The sequence below is a fragment of the Calonectris borealis genome, chromosome 1 (assembly GCF_964195595.1).
Source record: "Calonectris borealis chromosome 1, bCalBor7.hap1.2, whole genome shotgun sequence".
NCBI classification, from domain to species: domain Eukaryota; kingdom Metazoa; phylum Chordata; class Aves; order Procellariiformes; family Procellariidae; genus Calonectris; species Calonectris borealis.
The window spans coordinates 70,593,600-70,608,554 of record NC_134312.1 but is presented as its reverse complement, the minus strand read 5'-3'; the positions used below and the strand labels follow the sequence as shown (position 1 = coordinate 70,608,554).

The following is a 14,955-nucleotide window of genomic DNA, read 5'->3' as shown; positions in this document are numbered from 1 at the left end:
GGCAGAAATAACCCAACTGAAGGGATTTCAGAGAAAATAACACTAACTGTATATTTATAAAGTATGTAACGGCAAAAATAAAAATAAGTAAAATCTAGGAGGGGATTGTCAGAGGTATACATTGCCACATCTTCGCAGAAGCAAGAGAGCTAAGAGAAGTCATGCAAGATAAATCTCTCTCCTGATAGAATAGTAAAGTAATTCAAAGCAGATCTGGCAAAATACAGGGTAGGTACAGAAAGAGCTGAAAAATAAAAGAAAGGTTCAAAACTGAAGAAAAGTTTGAAATTAAAAAAGGGGAGAATGTGATGAACAACAATGTGACCCTGGAAATGGGTGTTAAAGGTCAAATCTAGACGTTTAAAATTAGAGTGGATGAAGAATAACCTCACAAGCCCAGTACCACAGACTGGATGAAAAATAAGGTCCCTTCTTTGTAATTTCTCTTAACCTCTCAGAATCCCTCTGGATTTGGGAAATAAAGTTGTTCTGTGACAGGTATGAAAAGAGAAAGTCACAGAACAATCTTCCTCATGGTCACAACAAAAGAGCCACTAGACAGGAGGACTAGTTACACAGCATGGTCTCTAATGAGTGGAAGGAGCTGTTAGTAGTTTTAAAGAAAAAAAAAAATCACTTTAATGGCCAAAGGGAAGTAAGCAAATAAAATTTAGATAAGGTTAAATACAAGGAATTGGCATGAATAGATTCCTGAAAAATAAAACGGATGCAATCATCCTGTGAAAAAAAGAAAGCATGTTTAATGGCTTTACAGACTTGAGCATAGTAGACATGTACTGAGTTATGCTTCTCTTCAACCAATATTTCCCCTCCCTCACCGCTTGTGCACCAATGGCAAAATGTTTAAAACAGGGGTAAACTGAGACACTTTTGAGCAGAGTGTTGTCATTCCTGCAAAATGCAATAATAAATTTGCATTGTCTTTAAACAAGTCATAACAGAGCTACTAACACAGAGTACAAACCATAAAATGAGCGAAGATAAAAACATCTGCGAAAGTCTTTCTGTGCCGCAGTGCCTTTTCAGGAAGTGTCCAGGCTAGATTGAAGAGCAATGTGATAACTTTCATTTAGAGACGTGCCAAACTGCTCAGTGCACATCCGAGCCCAAACTTGCCCAGAATCTGAGCAAAGGCAGTTCTGAGGTTAGGTGCTGGCCCATCGTTATGTTTTATTCTCGCTCACCTAAACATCAGGCACTTAAGTAACTACTTTACCATACGTTGAATCCCCATGTAAAATAATGAAGACAACTGTGCAATAGCTAGAAACAACTACTTTAACCAGCCACAGGCAGCTGAGAGTTTGAATTACAGGAAACATCCCACTGGAACTGGTTGATGCCAACAAAACTCTTTACAATTGGAAAGGTCTCTGGTGTTAATTTCAGGATTTCAGAAAAAATGTGCATAAAAGCGATGTGGTGGTTGGACCAGAAGCTAATGCAGTGCATTGTGGAAAGGAAATATAATGATATTTACATGATCAACAGGTGCATATATGGAACAGCTTAGCTAAAAGTCATAAAGACTCCTGAACACCAGAGAAAGATATTTGTGGGAGTATCAAATTGAAATCTCACCTTGTTTGTCTACTACATTTTCCAAGGGGAAAAAAAAAAAACCAACCCAAACTGTAACTACCGTAGTATTATTTTTTCTCCTTTAGTATGTATCATCATCATGCACACACTTTTTTTCCCCTGTGTTTCCTCTGGGGCTTGAGTAAAGCATCTGAAATGCTTTTATAAATCTGGCTCTAGTCAGTGGCATTTAGTTGTGGAATTCATTGTTTAGGAGTAAGTTAACCATCAAAATCCATCAGAAATAAGCACCTTCCAAAAAACATATGAGATGATTGAGTTAAAATTGTGCTAACTGCCTGGGAATCTTCCAGAAATATCTACTCTTATCTCCTTTCCTTGGAGTGGCATTCCCAGAAACCAGACTATTTCAAAGTCTACAAGTCTTCTCTCAGTATCATGCTGCAGGTTAAGACACTGATACTGTGCTTTTCCTCATCTCCCACATCCCACTGAGATCGTGAGCAGCCACAGGTTGTAATCAGGAAAGGACTCAGTCCTGGCATCAAGAATATCCACCAACTGGGACAAAAGAAGAGCTTTGCCATTGGATTACTGTCCTGGTTTCGGCGGGGATAGGGTTAAATTTCTTCCTAGTGCTGTGTTTTGGATTTAGTACGAGGAGAATGTTGATAACACACTGATGTTTTCAGTTGTTGCTAAGTGCCCTCCTAGTCCAAGGACAGCTCCCGTGCCTACTGACTGAGCTAGGTACACAAGATGGGAAGGAACATAATCAGGACAGCCAGCCCAGCTGGCCAATGGGGTATTCCATACCATGTGACGTCATGCTCAGTATATGAACGGTAGGTGTGATCCAGGAAGTACCGATCGCTACTTGGTTATCGGTCAGCGCGGGTGGTGAGCAATTGCATTGTGCATCACTCATTTTGTATATTTTATCATTATCATTATTATTTTCCCTTTTTTTCCCTGTTCTATTAAACTGTCTTTATGTCAACCCACCAGTTTTTCTCACTCTTACCCTTCCGATTCTCTCCCCGTCCCGCTGGGGGTGGGGGGAGTGAGTGAGCGGCTGCGTGGTATTTGGCTGCCTGCCAGGTTAAACCACGACAGTTACCAAGCAATTTTTTAATTTTTTTGTGTCTGTACATCTAATACCTCCTTTTGCTTAGAAGAGTCAAAAAAGTCCAGATGTCTTTCTTGGGGTTATAAACATATTCCCCAAAACAGAACATATTTCAGAGCACCAAAGATGCTTTCCTGTGACATGTAGTAGTGTGAAGGGTCGGGATACTGAGCACTAGGTTGGAGATGAGAACTCCAAGACCTCCATCTTCTGCTAGTTTGGCTGCCTCGTTTCTATTTTTCTTCTTCATTTTTCTCAGTCATAAGACGGGAAACCACAGTCCCAGCCTCAGGGTTGATGTGATTAGGAATGTTAATAGGGTCAGCCTAACTACAAAGATAGAACCTGACTTTGTTTTGCACGCTGAGGATGCTAAGCATCAGTTTTACGTTCAGCAGAAACTTATACATATCTGCCACCACTAGGTCTATCCTGAGCCATTTGCCCAGCCACCAGCAGGACATGCTGCACACATTGACACTCCTCATACAAGATTGCGCATGCAAAATACTATGTATTTTTGTAACACTGGTATAAACCAATACATTACTAATTATATACCATAGGATCTATGTTACATAAAATATCAATACTCATATAAAATACTTTATAACAGCTAATACAATGTATGCCACATTACACTGATGGCATAAGCGTAATTTTTATTATTGTAGCTGCATGGGTTTTTTTTTTCAGATCATGACATTTCAGGAGTTTGCAATTATAAAAAACAAGTAGAATATAATCCGTCCATACACTAGGCAGCCCTTACAAGATTATTCCCCTTAAGAGGAAATGTTCAAAATTTGTCATGAAAATATGCATAGTACAAAGTAATTAATAAATGCCTGGACAGACAGAGGTATAGGAATATTTCACAGATTGATTTCATTACACAGCTAACGTCTCATGCCTCCAAAGCAGAGGTAAACAGTAATCCATAGCTGGAAAATATATGGTGTGTTGGTGGTAGTGGTGGCGGTTTGGAGAGGAAGTTGCTTGGCTTTTTTCAGAGGAGATACATTATTAAATTAGAATCCTTAGCAATACATGAGATATGTTGCAATACACTGGGTAGATTTATAAACAAGTTTACTGCATTTGAAATCTAATTTTCACATCTGCTTTGTTCTGAAGTCTAGCTGTGAGATAAAGCATTGGAATAGTGATTACGGAGAGTTTACGGCAAAAGCAGGTTATACTGCTTGTAGGTATCACAAAGCTACATACCACGCCTGGTACTTCAATTCTGGTAAGCGCATCTTGCATCCAGTGATGCATTTTCCAGATGTCATTACTGTCAGTTCATTTGTTATTCTCTCAGTTCCTCCACGCTGGCCCTGTCTGAATGCTTCTTTTTTTAACGTTCTCAGAGGATTTCTAGTACTTCAAAAGAATGCACGCCCCATAGGGTCCCTGTAGCTGCTGCTATTTAACAACAGTTGTTCCCAGCGATGTACAACAGCAGGACCAGCAGATATATAAACACATGAATCTCCGTTCTGTACGGCACTGGCCTGTTACCCTGACCAGCAAAGCGAGCCAGATCATTTCACTCAGGAATGTCTGTTCAGCCTAATTCACACAACCGCTTCCCTCTTTAGCGCTGGGCAGGACGGGGAGGCAAGCTGAGGCACCGCAACACAGCGGCCGGCTGGGTTCCACTGGGGAAACAGCCGACTTTCAGTCTCGCAAGGTGCTTGTGTGAACAATGGAAAAGACAAAACAAAATCCCATTTGGGAACGAGCATGCCACTTTGAAAGCTTAGTGAAAATGCATGGTTTTGAGTAGAATTTGGTGTGACCATCCATAAGCAGGGTCAGCTACAGAGCTACAGCAATTGACAGGCATATGTGGAGCTCACAGCTTTATCAAATAATGACATTCAATCTCTGTTCACACTTCTTTTAATTGGCAATGCCCACCGTCGGAAGGGCACAGCACTGGCATATGCCCATTGCCACAAAGTTGCTTCAGGTCCTAAGATTTCATTGAAAAGTCAAGTTTCTAGTGTCTATATTTACCAGAATATCTTTCTAAACGCAGAGCATACCAAACCAAAGAAGGCTGTTGCCTTATTTACCTCACCACTGTAGAATTCTGAAGTCTACCGAAATTATTTATAGATGAATATACATTTTTTTATTATTCAGCATTTTTGCAATCCAAACTTTCTCTGGTAGTATCCCAGCTTCCAAAATCCTAAATGTCATACTCACAACTACACTTCTTGACAAACACAACTGTGTAATTATGTGCTGGCAGTTATTCCAAAGCATTTTAAGTACCAGGAAATGTGGGAACAACATAAAATAAATAGCATAATACAAAAGAATAATAATGTGAATCACACAGTACATTTTTTATGTTAGCTATGTGAAAATGCTCCAGTTTTATGTTTAGCTGAAGCTGTTGCAATATCTTCATTTTAACTGATCTGGAGTGCCATCAAGAATAATATGTCCTGTTACAGACCATAAGTCAAGGTGAGATAAATGATGTAAAGTCTTAGATGTTATTCCCGTCTGTGATTCTCCACTTCTGCTTTTCATCTGCTGCCCTTTCGGATACAAAGGGTTTGTTCTGGCCAAGCAGAAGTTGTCTTTTCCCACAGCCTGCACTACTTGGGCGGAGACTACAGTGTCCTTGCCAAGTGGCCTGAACTCTAGGCATTCGCTCCAAGTGCACCAAAGTTTTCCAAGAGGACATCACCTCACCATGGAGCTGTTTCCAGAGTTCTGTAGCAACTGGACTGTGAGATAAGAGGGTCTCAGACAACTGCTTCCTCAGCTTCTAAATATGGTTTGAAACAAGCTGATTTTGTTCCAGAAGCCAAACCATCTGAATTTAGAATATTCTCGGTAATTATACTTTTAGTCACTTTTTTAAAACTTAAGCTTGTTAGAAAACTGAACAACTTAAAATATCAGCAACTATATTTGGAGTTGGTGGATGAACAAATACTTTAGAAAAAGAGGAAATTGTCCTAACAGTTGCTTAAAGAACCTTTGATTTCGTACCATGGCTGGAAATATGACATAGAACTGTAATTGTTAATGATGGAGGAAGCTTAAAATCTTGCAAGATGCTTTTCCACACTCTTGATCATGTGAAACCTCTGTTCTAGAACTCACCTGCTTCCTTTCTTAATACACAGCAGACAGTACTGCCAGACAGGGACTGATGTCCTCCCCTTCGTTTTCACTGTTTTCTCCACCCTTCATCAAATATTCTGTAAACCACAACCAAACCCTGACTCCTGCCAGCCCCAACAGGAGTAATCTTTTGAGCGTTTTGAAAATCAGAACACCTACAAAAGATAGCTTAGGGAGACTTGAATCATGAGGCAAAGAGGTGAAAGAAATCTTCAGCCAATTCACCTCATCAGCATGTCTGATACCAACCATAAAATATCTTAAGATCTTAAGTGATGCTCAAACAAAAAAAAAAAGGCTGAGAGACTTGAAATTACAGAATTTAAAGAAAAAGTATACCTTGGAATTTTTAGTGAGATATTCAGCCTTAATGTTAACTTTATTCATGTTCTCGGTCTCCATTACTATGAGGATTTGGCTTTCTTTCCCTTTATTAGTTGCAACTAGACGCTACAAACTGAAGAAAAACATCAGATATCAGAAGACTGAAAGAAAGTGACAAGAATTGTCTATTTTATTCTCTTTTCCTCTGGCTGCTGTGACAATGTTTTATTAGTAATATTTTACCAGGGGAGAAATTAAACTGAAGAGTTTGTGGCAGGGTCTCAGGTGTAAAGAAAAGGGAGAGCAACATTAGCCGACACGGCAGCTTCTGCATGTTTCAAACTGCTCAGAGAGACCCAGAAGGAACAAAGGAGCTTCCTCTGACACGAAGATACATAATTCACGCTGGAGGACTTATAACTGGTCCTATTCCTCCCGCCAATGTGAGGGAAGCTGATGAATAGAGGTGAAGCTCAGCAGTACGCAGGATTTATTTCCTAGCACCATGACATGTCGGAAGAGAAAGACAGGCAGGCTCTTATGCATATTGCGGTGCCAAATGCCACAGACAAGCTGAGTAAACAGGGACAGTCTAAGGATTTCTGGAGATAAAGACTTCTCTCCCTTGACTTGTAGCGTAAGAGCTGTTCCAGAGTTGATCCAGAGATGCTCTGGCTGCCTCAGGACTGCAAAACCTCCCACATCTGCTATTCAGCCACTCTCAATGTATCTAACAGGCTGCTTCGCAAAATTCCCATCACAAGAGGAGCTACGATGAAAATCACGCTCCTCAGTAAAACACACACAAACAAAACTCACCAAGTCATCACAAGAAGTTGTGACATCTCTGCATCTTTCCTGCCTCTGGTATTGGGATAACTAGTTATTTTCTCTATACTCTTTACCTTTCTCTGGCTGAAACAGAGAGACCCAGGCAAACACTGGCTGTCCTTTGAATCTGGGGGGGGGAAGGGAAGGGAAAAAAATAAATTTTAAAAAAAGTACTAAAAAAATTACAAAGGTACTTTATTTGCCCTTTGAGGTTCACAGGAAATTTGTACAACAAGCTAAAAAGACAAGAAAGCAAGCTAAATTTTCTTAGATGTTTATTCTAGTTAGTGAACATAGTGGGATAAATAGCATGTGTCACAGAAATGCCTGAACATATCTTAAAATGGCAAATCTAAAATATACAGTAAAAAATATCTTCTTTAACTGTTGACTTTTTAATTTTACCTGATTCGATGGGTCTATTTCAAACATGAACAGCTCTGAGTTATTTATACAAGGCAGTTATACATTATTAAAGTATCCCTTGTTATGCTTTTTACTGTTTTGTCAAACCTAATGCACGTAAATCTTCATGCTTCAGGTGAGATCTGCATTTTTACTTTCCACAGCTGGGCATTGTCTCACATATTTCTCCAGAACTGAAAGAAGAATCTAGTAACACCTGCAACTCTGCGCGGAGGATACACAGTGCAGACCAAAACACAGAAGGGCACAGATGGAGATGCTTCTCTGTGTATACATGGCACTAACCGAACGTGAACCTTAAGCAGCTTATTTAGTTTGCTCAGTGCCCTAGAAATAAAAAGCAGCTCTAGATTCAGATTTCAAGTTACAGGCAAGCACTCAAGGATGCTCAGGCTGTGGATTAAGTTTAACTCTTTTGCAGGGAAGGTAAGATGGGAAATATTGTTTCTTGAAAGAGAAGAAATCAGAGCACATTGAATGCTGAATTAAAGATCTAAGTTGGGGAGACCAAGAAAGCAATCTTAAACACTAGCATCACGATGGAGTGCTAGTCTGAATTACATATGCCTGAAATGCTGCACAATGTCAGGGACATGGGGAAAGAAGTATACCAAAGAGCTGTGTGGACAACCCCTGGTGTGATCAGAACATGGAGAAACTGAAAAACAGGCTCCTGGAAAGCTGAGAAATCATTTTGAACCAAACAAATAACATAAGTACTGCAAACTATTTACTGCAGGTAACTTTCTGATGAAAATGCAGTATCCCACTACGCTTTTTGAAGGATTTATCCCTTTGCTGAGTGAGATGTACACAGATGCAGGAAGGGAATTCCGCTCACCAAACTACAGCTGTGTAGACCTTAGTTGACTAGACCCCGCTTGAAGACTAGAAAGGAACCAGCTTGCACGGGGTTTTATCTGCAGGGCAGGGCTTGGCCATCTACGCTAAGGTGAGATGAATCACTGTGGGGGAGTACAACTGGCTCCACTGCCTGCTGGAGGAGTCTGTATGAGCGGGTGAGATGCACCACGTACACGTCTCAAAGCAGGCAGGAGGAGTTGCGCCGTTGTGTCCCATTAATCTGTGCAGTAATTGAGTGGCATCAGCAGCGTTAGAAGCCAGCGTATGCAGGACCTTTTGTTTTCTTTTTCAGGGCCAGGAGCCAGCTCCCACCCCAGCCAATAAGTATAGCTGTCACTTGCAGAAACATGAATTATAGCTGGCTTAAAATAACACCCCTCCTCTCAAGAACTGGTGCAGCATCATTCCCCACTCAAAAGCTGTTCACTACATTTGTGAAAAGAGCAAAGACTACTTGTATGAACTTTCAGAATGCGGTTTAATTTATTTAATGCTTTGCCAGCCTTTTTGAGAGAAAGTGCAGCAGAATTCTGGAAGTGTTTTGCCATATGTTTCAGGTTGGGGGTAAGCAAAAGAAAAAGCTCCTCTTTCAAGATGCCTCTCCTTCCTTTCTGCCATGATAACCATATCAGCTGAAATCAAATTAGGAATGTATGATATAGCTCCCACAGCTGGGGATGTTCAGATCTGAGATGTTGATTGACAGTTGTAGAGCTAAAGTACACCTACAAAATCAGGAACTAGGTTTGTGCAGCAGCATCCGTCACTTAGGGTTATTCTGATCCAGACTTCTGTCTGGGAATACCTTTAATCTATAATTCTCAAGGGAAAAAAGAAACAAAAAGAGACAAGGCAGTCTTCCCCCAAAGAAACATCTCAACCATTGCTTCAATCCTTTCTTCACAACTTACTGCAAGTCTGAACCTCTTTTGGGTTTAAAAAAGAAAAAAAAAAAGAAAAAAGAATAAAAGAAAGAATCAATATATTTCAATATATCTGCCTTCTGTTCCTGCCTCCATTCTGTGCTCCACTGAAAGGCATGGAAAATGTGCCAAAATAACACAAAATGTCTGTTCTTCCTCCCATGCTCCCAGCTAGACAGGAAACACTGTGGCCTCACGAGAATATTTTTTAAAAAAACAACTGTGCCTTATCCTGCATTGAGCTCCATGGAAACATCAATGGAACTCATTGCTGGACCGTAGCCTAAAGCTGGGGGTTAGCTCAGTTTTTTGAGTTTGTTCTCATTTTGTCCAAAACAGCCTACGCATCTCTGGTACAGCTCTGCTGGCCTGTCAGGAGCTAAGCGAGCTCTCCAACTTCTTCTAACACAAGATACCAAGCAGCCATGAAATGGTAATGACTTTCAGTACTTGACCCAGTAACCTGCAGGAGGAATGCAGGTAAAACTTTGTTGACTAATGCTGCATTATGTAAAGCCAGGATCAGATAAGTGCTGGTATTTTTTCTATGCTTGCCATGATGAATAAAAGCACACAAAGCTTTATTTCAAAATATAAATGAGGTTGGGCTGAACAATTCCTGTAGCTCTTTTAAAAATTACACAGTTGGAAAAGAATTGTCAATCAATTTTATAGGGAACAATGGATGCTAAACCTCATTCAAGACTGTTTCTGTACTGGTCTTATTTTCTTAGCATAGAGCGCGTTATTGTGATCCACATATCAGATGGTATCTGTATGCCCTGTTCTTTGAATGATTTCATCTTTCGTGCATAAAGCCACAAGAGAATCCTGAAAAACCTTTTCAATTTGTTGATCTGAAAGAGTGTTTGAAAACTGGAGGAGCCTAGTTATTTTATATCCTTGACTTCATTATTTTTACAAAGTACAGCTACATGTGTTCCATTTTAACCAATAACTAGGCCCCTGAAAAGTATAAATATGCCACTCAGTATGCAGGGTTTCTTTTTTCCCTGTCTGCAACAAGATGTTCTGCCAACTAATTCACATTTGCATGACATTGTAATATTTCCATTAGCATGGCTGATAAAAGTTTTGAGAGTCTGAACGTATTGGCAACTTTCAACATTTTTTAAGAAACTTTTGCTCTACCTCTTCTTGAGTAGGGAAGAAAAAAAACAACAAGAGAGTCTGACTAAAGGACCAAAGCAAACCATCATGACTTAGAAAAATGTGAATTTTAGTTTAATTAACTTCTTACATTTGTTTTTGGTAGGAGAGCAAATCCTTTTTTAATGTTTTGCTGTTTAAAATGCTTTGAGGAAATCAACATTATAAGTGAAAGCGACATCCTGTAAAAGTTGGGCAAAAAGCCAGAAGAATAGGTCACACTTGTGAGTCAATGTAGTCCAGAACTCTATTATCCACAAAGACAAGATATGAGTCAAACACTGAAAGCAGCCAAAGGCCAGAAGGATGAGATAAAGGATAGCAAGGAGACAACCTTGAGCAGTTCCTACTTTACAAATACTAACAGTAGCTGGCACACCTTGTCCAGAGAAATCCTACCTTGAATGGGCGAACGGGGTCCACCAAAACAAGTCTCCTCCCTCAAATGGCAAGAGGCCAAAGAGCCAGAAATCCATGTGATACAGGAGACAAATAAGGAAATAGATACCTGGGACTGGAAGTAAGCAGGTAATCAGGATGCTAAAGCCTCTGCTACTCTGAGAAATAGGGGTCAAAGAAATCACACAGGGTCACAGGTATCAAAGGGAGAAGCACTCTTCTGTTTGTATCATCAGAGGCCCATCTGAAATTCAAGCTCCCCTCATCTCACCTGAGAGGGGGTCATAAACCCTGGAATAGGGAAGTTACTTTTATTTTTTCTTCTTTACATAAAAAAAGCAAACTAAAATACAAGGGTTGAATGATAAGTATGGAGAAAATAATAAATTTAGGTCAAGAATATCGGATGAGAACCCAGGCAGAGAACACCAAAGCCCCCTTTTTCCTCACTCACAGCTCAAGACCCTGCTGCTGGCAGCGAGGGGGAAAGAATACACCCCCCAACCCTCCCATAGGTTTCCTGTTGTTGTCAGGCAACACTCCTGACAACTTTAATACACTGATTAACCACTGATTAAGGAACTCACAACTTAACCTTTAATTAGCTCATCAACATCTTGCAGTCAGCAATGTGCAGCATACACAATTCTAATCCCGCTCTGCTCAAAGCTAACTGGATCCTGCAGAGTATTTTGTGCATCACTATTCACAAGTGCAGGCTGTTTTCAAAACTGATAATGTAAGTCTTGCTATGTGGGAGAGTTGCAGGGTTTTTTCTTCTGGAGGGTTACACTGGAATAATGCTTGTGGTTTCTAGAAATGTTATACAGATAAGGTATTCAGCCTACCTTGTCTCATAACAGTATAATTTTTTAACCATGGTAAGGAATACATATTCATAAAGTCCTTTATTAAAAGCCCAACTGCACAGTGCGGCAGGACATTAGCTGCAAATTCTTGTGCCCATGTACTGCTCCATGTAACGGAGCAGAATCTCATATAAGAACAACTGAACCTACCACATAATTGGGTCCTATGTAAGGCAATCTCTTTGAGCCTGAAGCCATATTTTAACTTAAGTAAGAATTTTAATGGCCTGCAAAGGTCCCTAGCCAGTGGAAGAAAGCTTTATTTGCTTCTTTTCTACTTGCTCTCCAAGACAGACGTTGCACCCATTGTAACTCTGCAGATGTCACTGGGATCATCCCAGGGATAAATCTGCTGCTACTGCATTAAATCCTTAAGGAGTAGGAATAAATGTGGTGCCTTCACTTGGCTAAAAACACCACTGACAGAACAAGCAGGGTCCAACAGATCTCTAATTTGTGGTCATGCAAAAGCTCTGGTAGGAAGCAGTTTGGAGGTGCACGTTCTTCTCCTCATGGTAGGGCAGTACGATACCCCTGTTAATTTAACCTTTGGGTTTACAGTTCCTCATGATCTTACCACTAATTTGTTCACACTGTTCTTATTAACTGAAAACAAGCCTTTGAGGGACCATTTTAAATGCCTTTACATTTCCATACCATTAACTCAGAGCAAGAATAGTTCCAATCTAACTAAGTGCAGTCTTTAAAATCTAACAGCAGCGGGTGAGAAAGAGCTACGCCTAATGAGCCTCAGCCCACTAGAACATATGTTTGTCAGTACCGCAGACTAAGTGCCAGGATTTATTATGCAAATTATTGTACAACCATTTCTTGAGTCTCCAATACTAATGACTTGGTGTGAAAGCTGATCATACGCAGAAAAAAAAAATCAAGAAAGAAACCACGTTATTAATATCTGACTGTTTTTATTTCTGCCATCTACCGTCCGTTCTCCAACATCAGCCAGACTGTTTCTCAAGAAAAATCTTTTAATCCAGTAGTGACTGCCAATGAGTTTCTGTGTTTCTGTCTGCAAAGGGGTCTAATAATAGTAGAGACATTTTGGTGCACACTGAGAACCAGAAAGGGAAATAAAAGAACCTCTGACCCAAAAGGTCATCTTACTTTGTACCCTTTGGATTCCATAGGAAAGTATTTTTATACAGTTCATGGAAGATCCTAACTATTTTTCTTTTTCCCCACATGATTGGTAAATCCATTCAGCAACCCACCTGGGACTCTATTTTTTGACGCAGCCTCATGTGTCACAGACTGCTGTTCAGAAATCTCCTCTTTAAAGGTACAAATTCTGCAGCCTCTTGAAATGATTTGCCAGAAATAAATGGTTAAAAATATACACTCACAGCAGCACCCTTTCCACAGGTGTGTAACACCTGATGGGGAAGCAAAGGCAGGCAGCGTGAACAACCATGGAAAGAACACCTTATAGTGCCACAGCTCCTTGGTGTGGAGTCCATTCTTTCCAAAGCACCGTAGTCATAATTCTGCATCAGTGAGTGCCTACAACAAAAACCACCCTTTTTTATTGTTTTCGTTTTGTAGTGCAGGGCTTAGTATCTGCTGTACTAAGAGTCTCAGCTGCCTTTTCCTTAATTTAAAAAAACTCTGTCAGAAAGAAATGTTTTTCAAGTTAACAAGTTACCTTCCAAAAACATCTACATTGCAATCTTAAAAGTGATTGACAGACTGGTAGTCCTCAGCTCCCTATTAACTAATTTTAGGCACTTAACTAGAGTTACCCTGAGTATCCTAGAAGATAACGAGGTACCTACTGATAGCAATTGAGATCTTAGTGGTACAAAGAGCTTATTTTTCTCTGCTGGCTACAGGGGAGACTTAGGGCAATTATGTTCCCAACTGAAGTGCATCAATTACGTACCTAAAGTTAGGCAAGATGAATGCAGACCTACAGAGCCTAACACTTACAGAGAATCAGTGCACCTAAGGTGCTTCTGTGGACAGGTCATTCTTTTAAAAGGCTTTTAAAGCCCCATGTAACATTTTTAGGTACCTAATTCCCACTGAATTCACTGGGAGTTGGTGAATAACTACTTTAAAAAGACCTTTCCCCAAAGCACATTTGAAAATATTACCTCTGGTTTTCACCTGTTTTGGGTGGCTGTGCGCAGCATCAGAGCAACTGAACGCCTAGGGAGAACGGCTAGCAAGTTGTGGGAGGAGGTGCGGTTGGGGAAGAAAGAAAATTGCATTACCTTGTTGGTATTTCCATCACTTCAGAGGCCACTGGAGAATCCTGCTGGCTTTATGTGATTGACGTGATTTATGAAGGTCAAGGAGCCATGAGCAGCAGCCCTAGGTAGATGCCACAGCTGACAGCACTCCTCTTCAGTGGGAAAACAGAGGGGCAGGAGGCAGTGACAGCATGCAGAGTCTCTCTCTCTGATATGCACCACTTTAACCCTTTATAAAAGCACATTTGGTAAGGGCTTGTGTATTTATTTGCAAGACAAAAATATCCTTATTTTGGCAAAAAGAATCTGTTACAGTCCAAAGAAAACCTTTGTTAAATGTAAACAAACAGAGGCTCAAAGGAGAAAAGCAGCACGCACAAATGAAATTGGTTGGTTTTATTTAGCATGCAAAAAATCCAAAGAGAGTTGAGGATTTACCAGAGCAGATCTGATAATAAGCCATATGTAATTAGAGAAAAGAAAATAAATACATCATAATGTATCTAGCAGATCTACATTGCTGTATGCTACAGGAAAAAGTACAATTCTTTTCTCTCTCCTGAGACGGACCATTTAAACCTGAGATACGTCAGTTGGGTTTTAATATATATTTTCACAATAATAAGAGGCATAATAAAAAACCTGAGAAATACAGGTAGACAAAATTAGTAAGGAACATCCAGCTCCACACTTCCCACTGCTTCCATCATGAAAAGAAGAAAACATCTGCAGCACCAAGCCTGGTTCTTTCTCATTACTGAGAAAAAAGATATTACCCCATTGGTATGAATTTCCAAAACATCTTCACGTAATCTGTCCCTTAGCTCTAAAATACCCAGTTTCCAAATGCCAGACTCTTCATCTCAGACACAGCTGACAGAATGGAAGGTTTTGCATTAGTACAATCCTCTTGCACGTAATATTACCTGATGCAAACCATAGGCCTTCCCTATGCTATGTCATCCACTTTGTGGATTTTTGTGCAGCTAGTGACATGGCAAAGTTAAAGCAGTTCCTCTTCCTGTAGTAAGACAACATTGTTCTGCTTAAAGAAGGGTCTTTCCACCTCGGATGAGTAGGTGGAAGAC

General features: G+C 40.2%; 1 long non-coding RNA gene across 3 annotated transcripts in view; it reads right to left on the bottom strand.

Moving 5' to 3' along the window:
• LOC142086682 (uncharacterized) overlaps positions 1 to 14,132 on the bottom strand; it is a 56,215-nt gene extending 42,083 nt beyond the window's left edge. For 2 of the 3 annotated variants that reach the window (XR_012675213.1, XR_012675214.1), the window contains exon 1: positions 13,889 to 14,132. This is a non-coding gene — a long non-coding RNA (uncharacterized LOC142086682). Of the gene's footprint in view, positions 1 to 13,018; positions 13,176 to 13,888 lie in introns of all 3 variants that reach the window. The other variant, XR_012675219.1, reaches the window with a different exon arrangement.
• Positions 14,133 to 14,955: the final 823 nt, after the last annotated feature.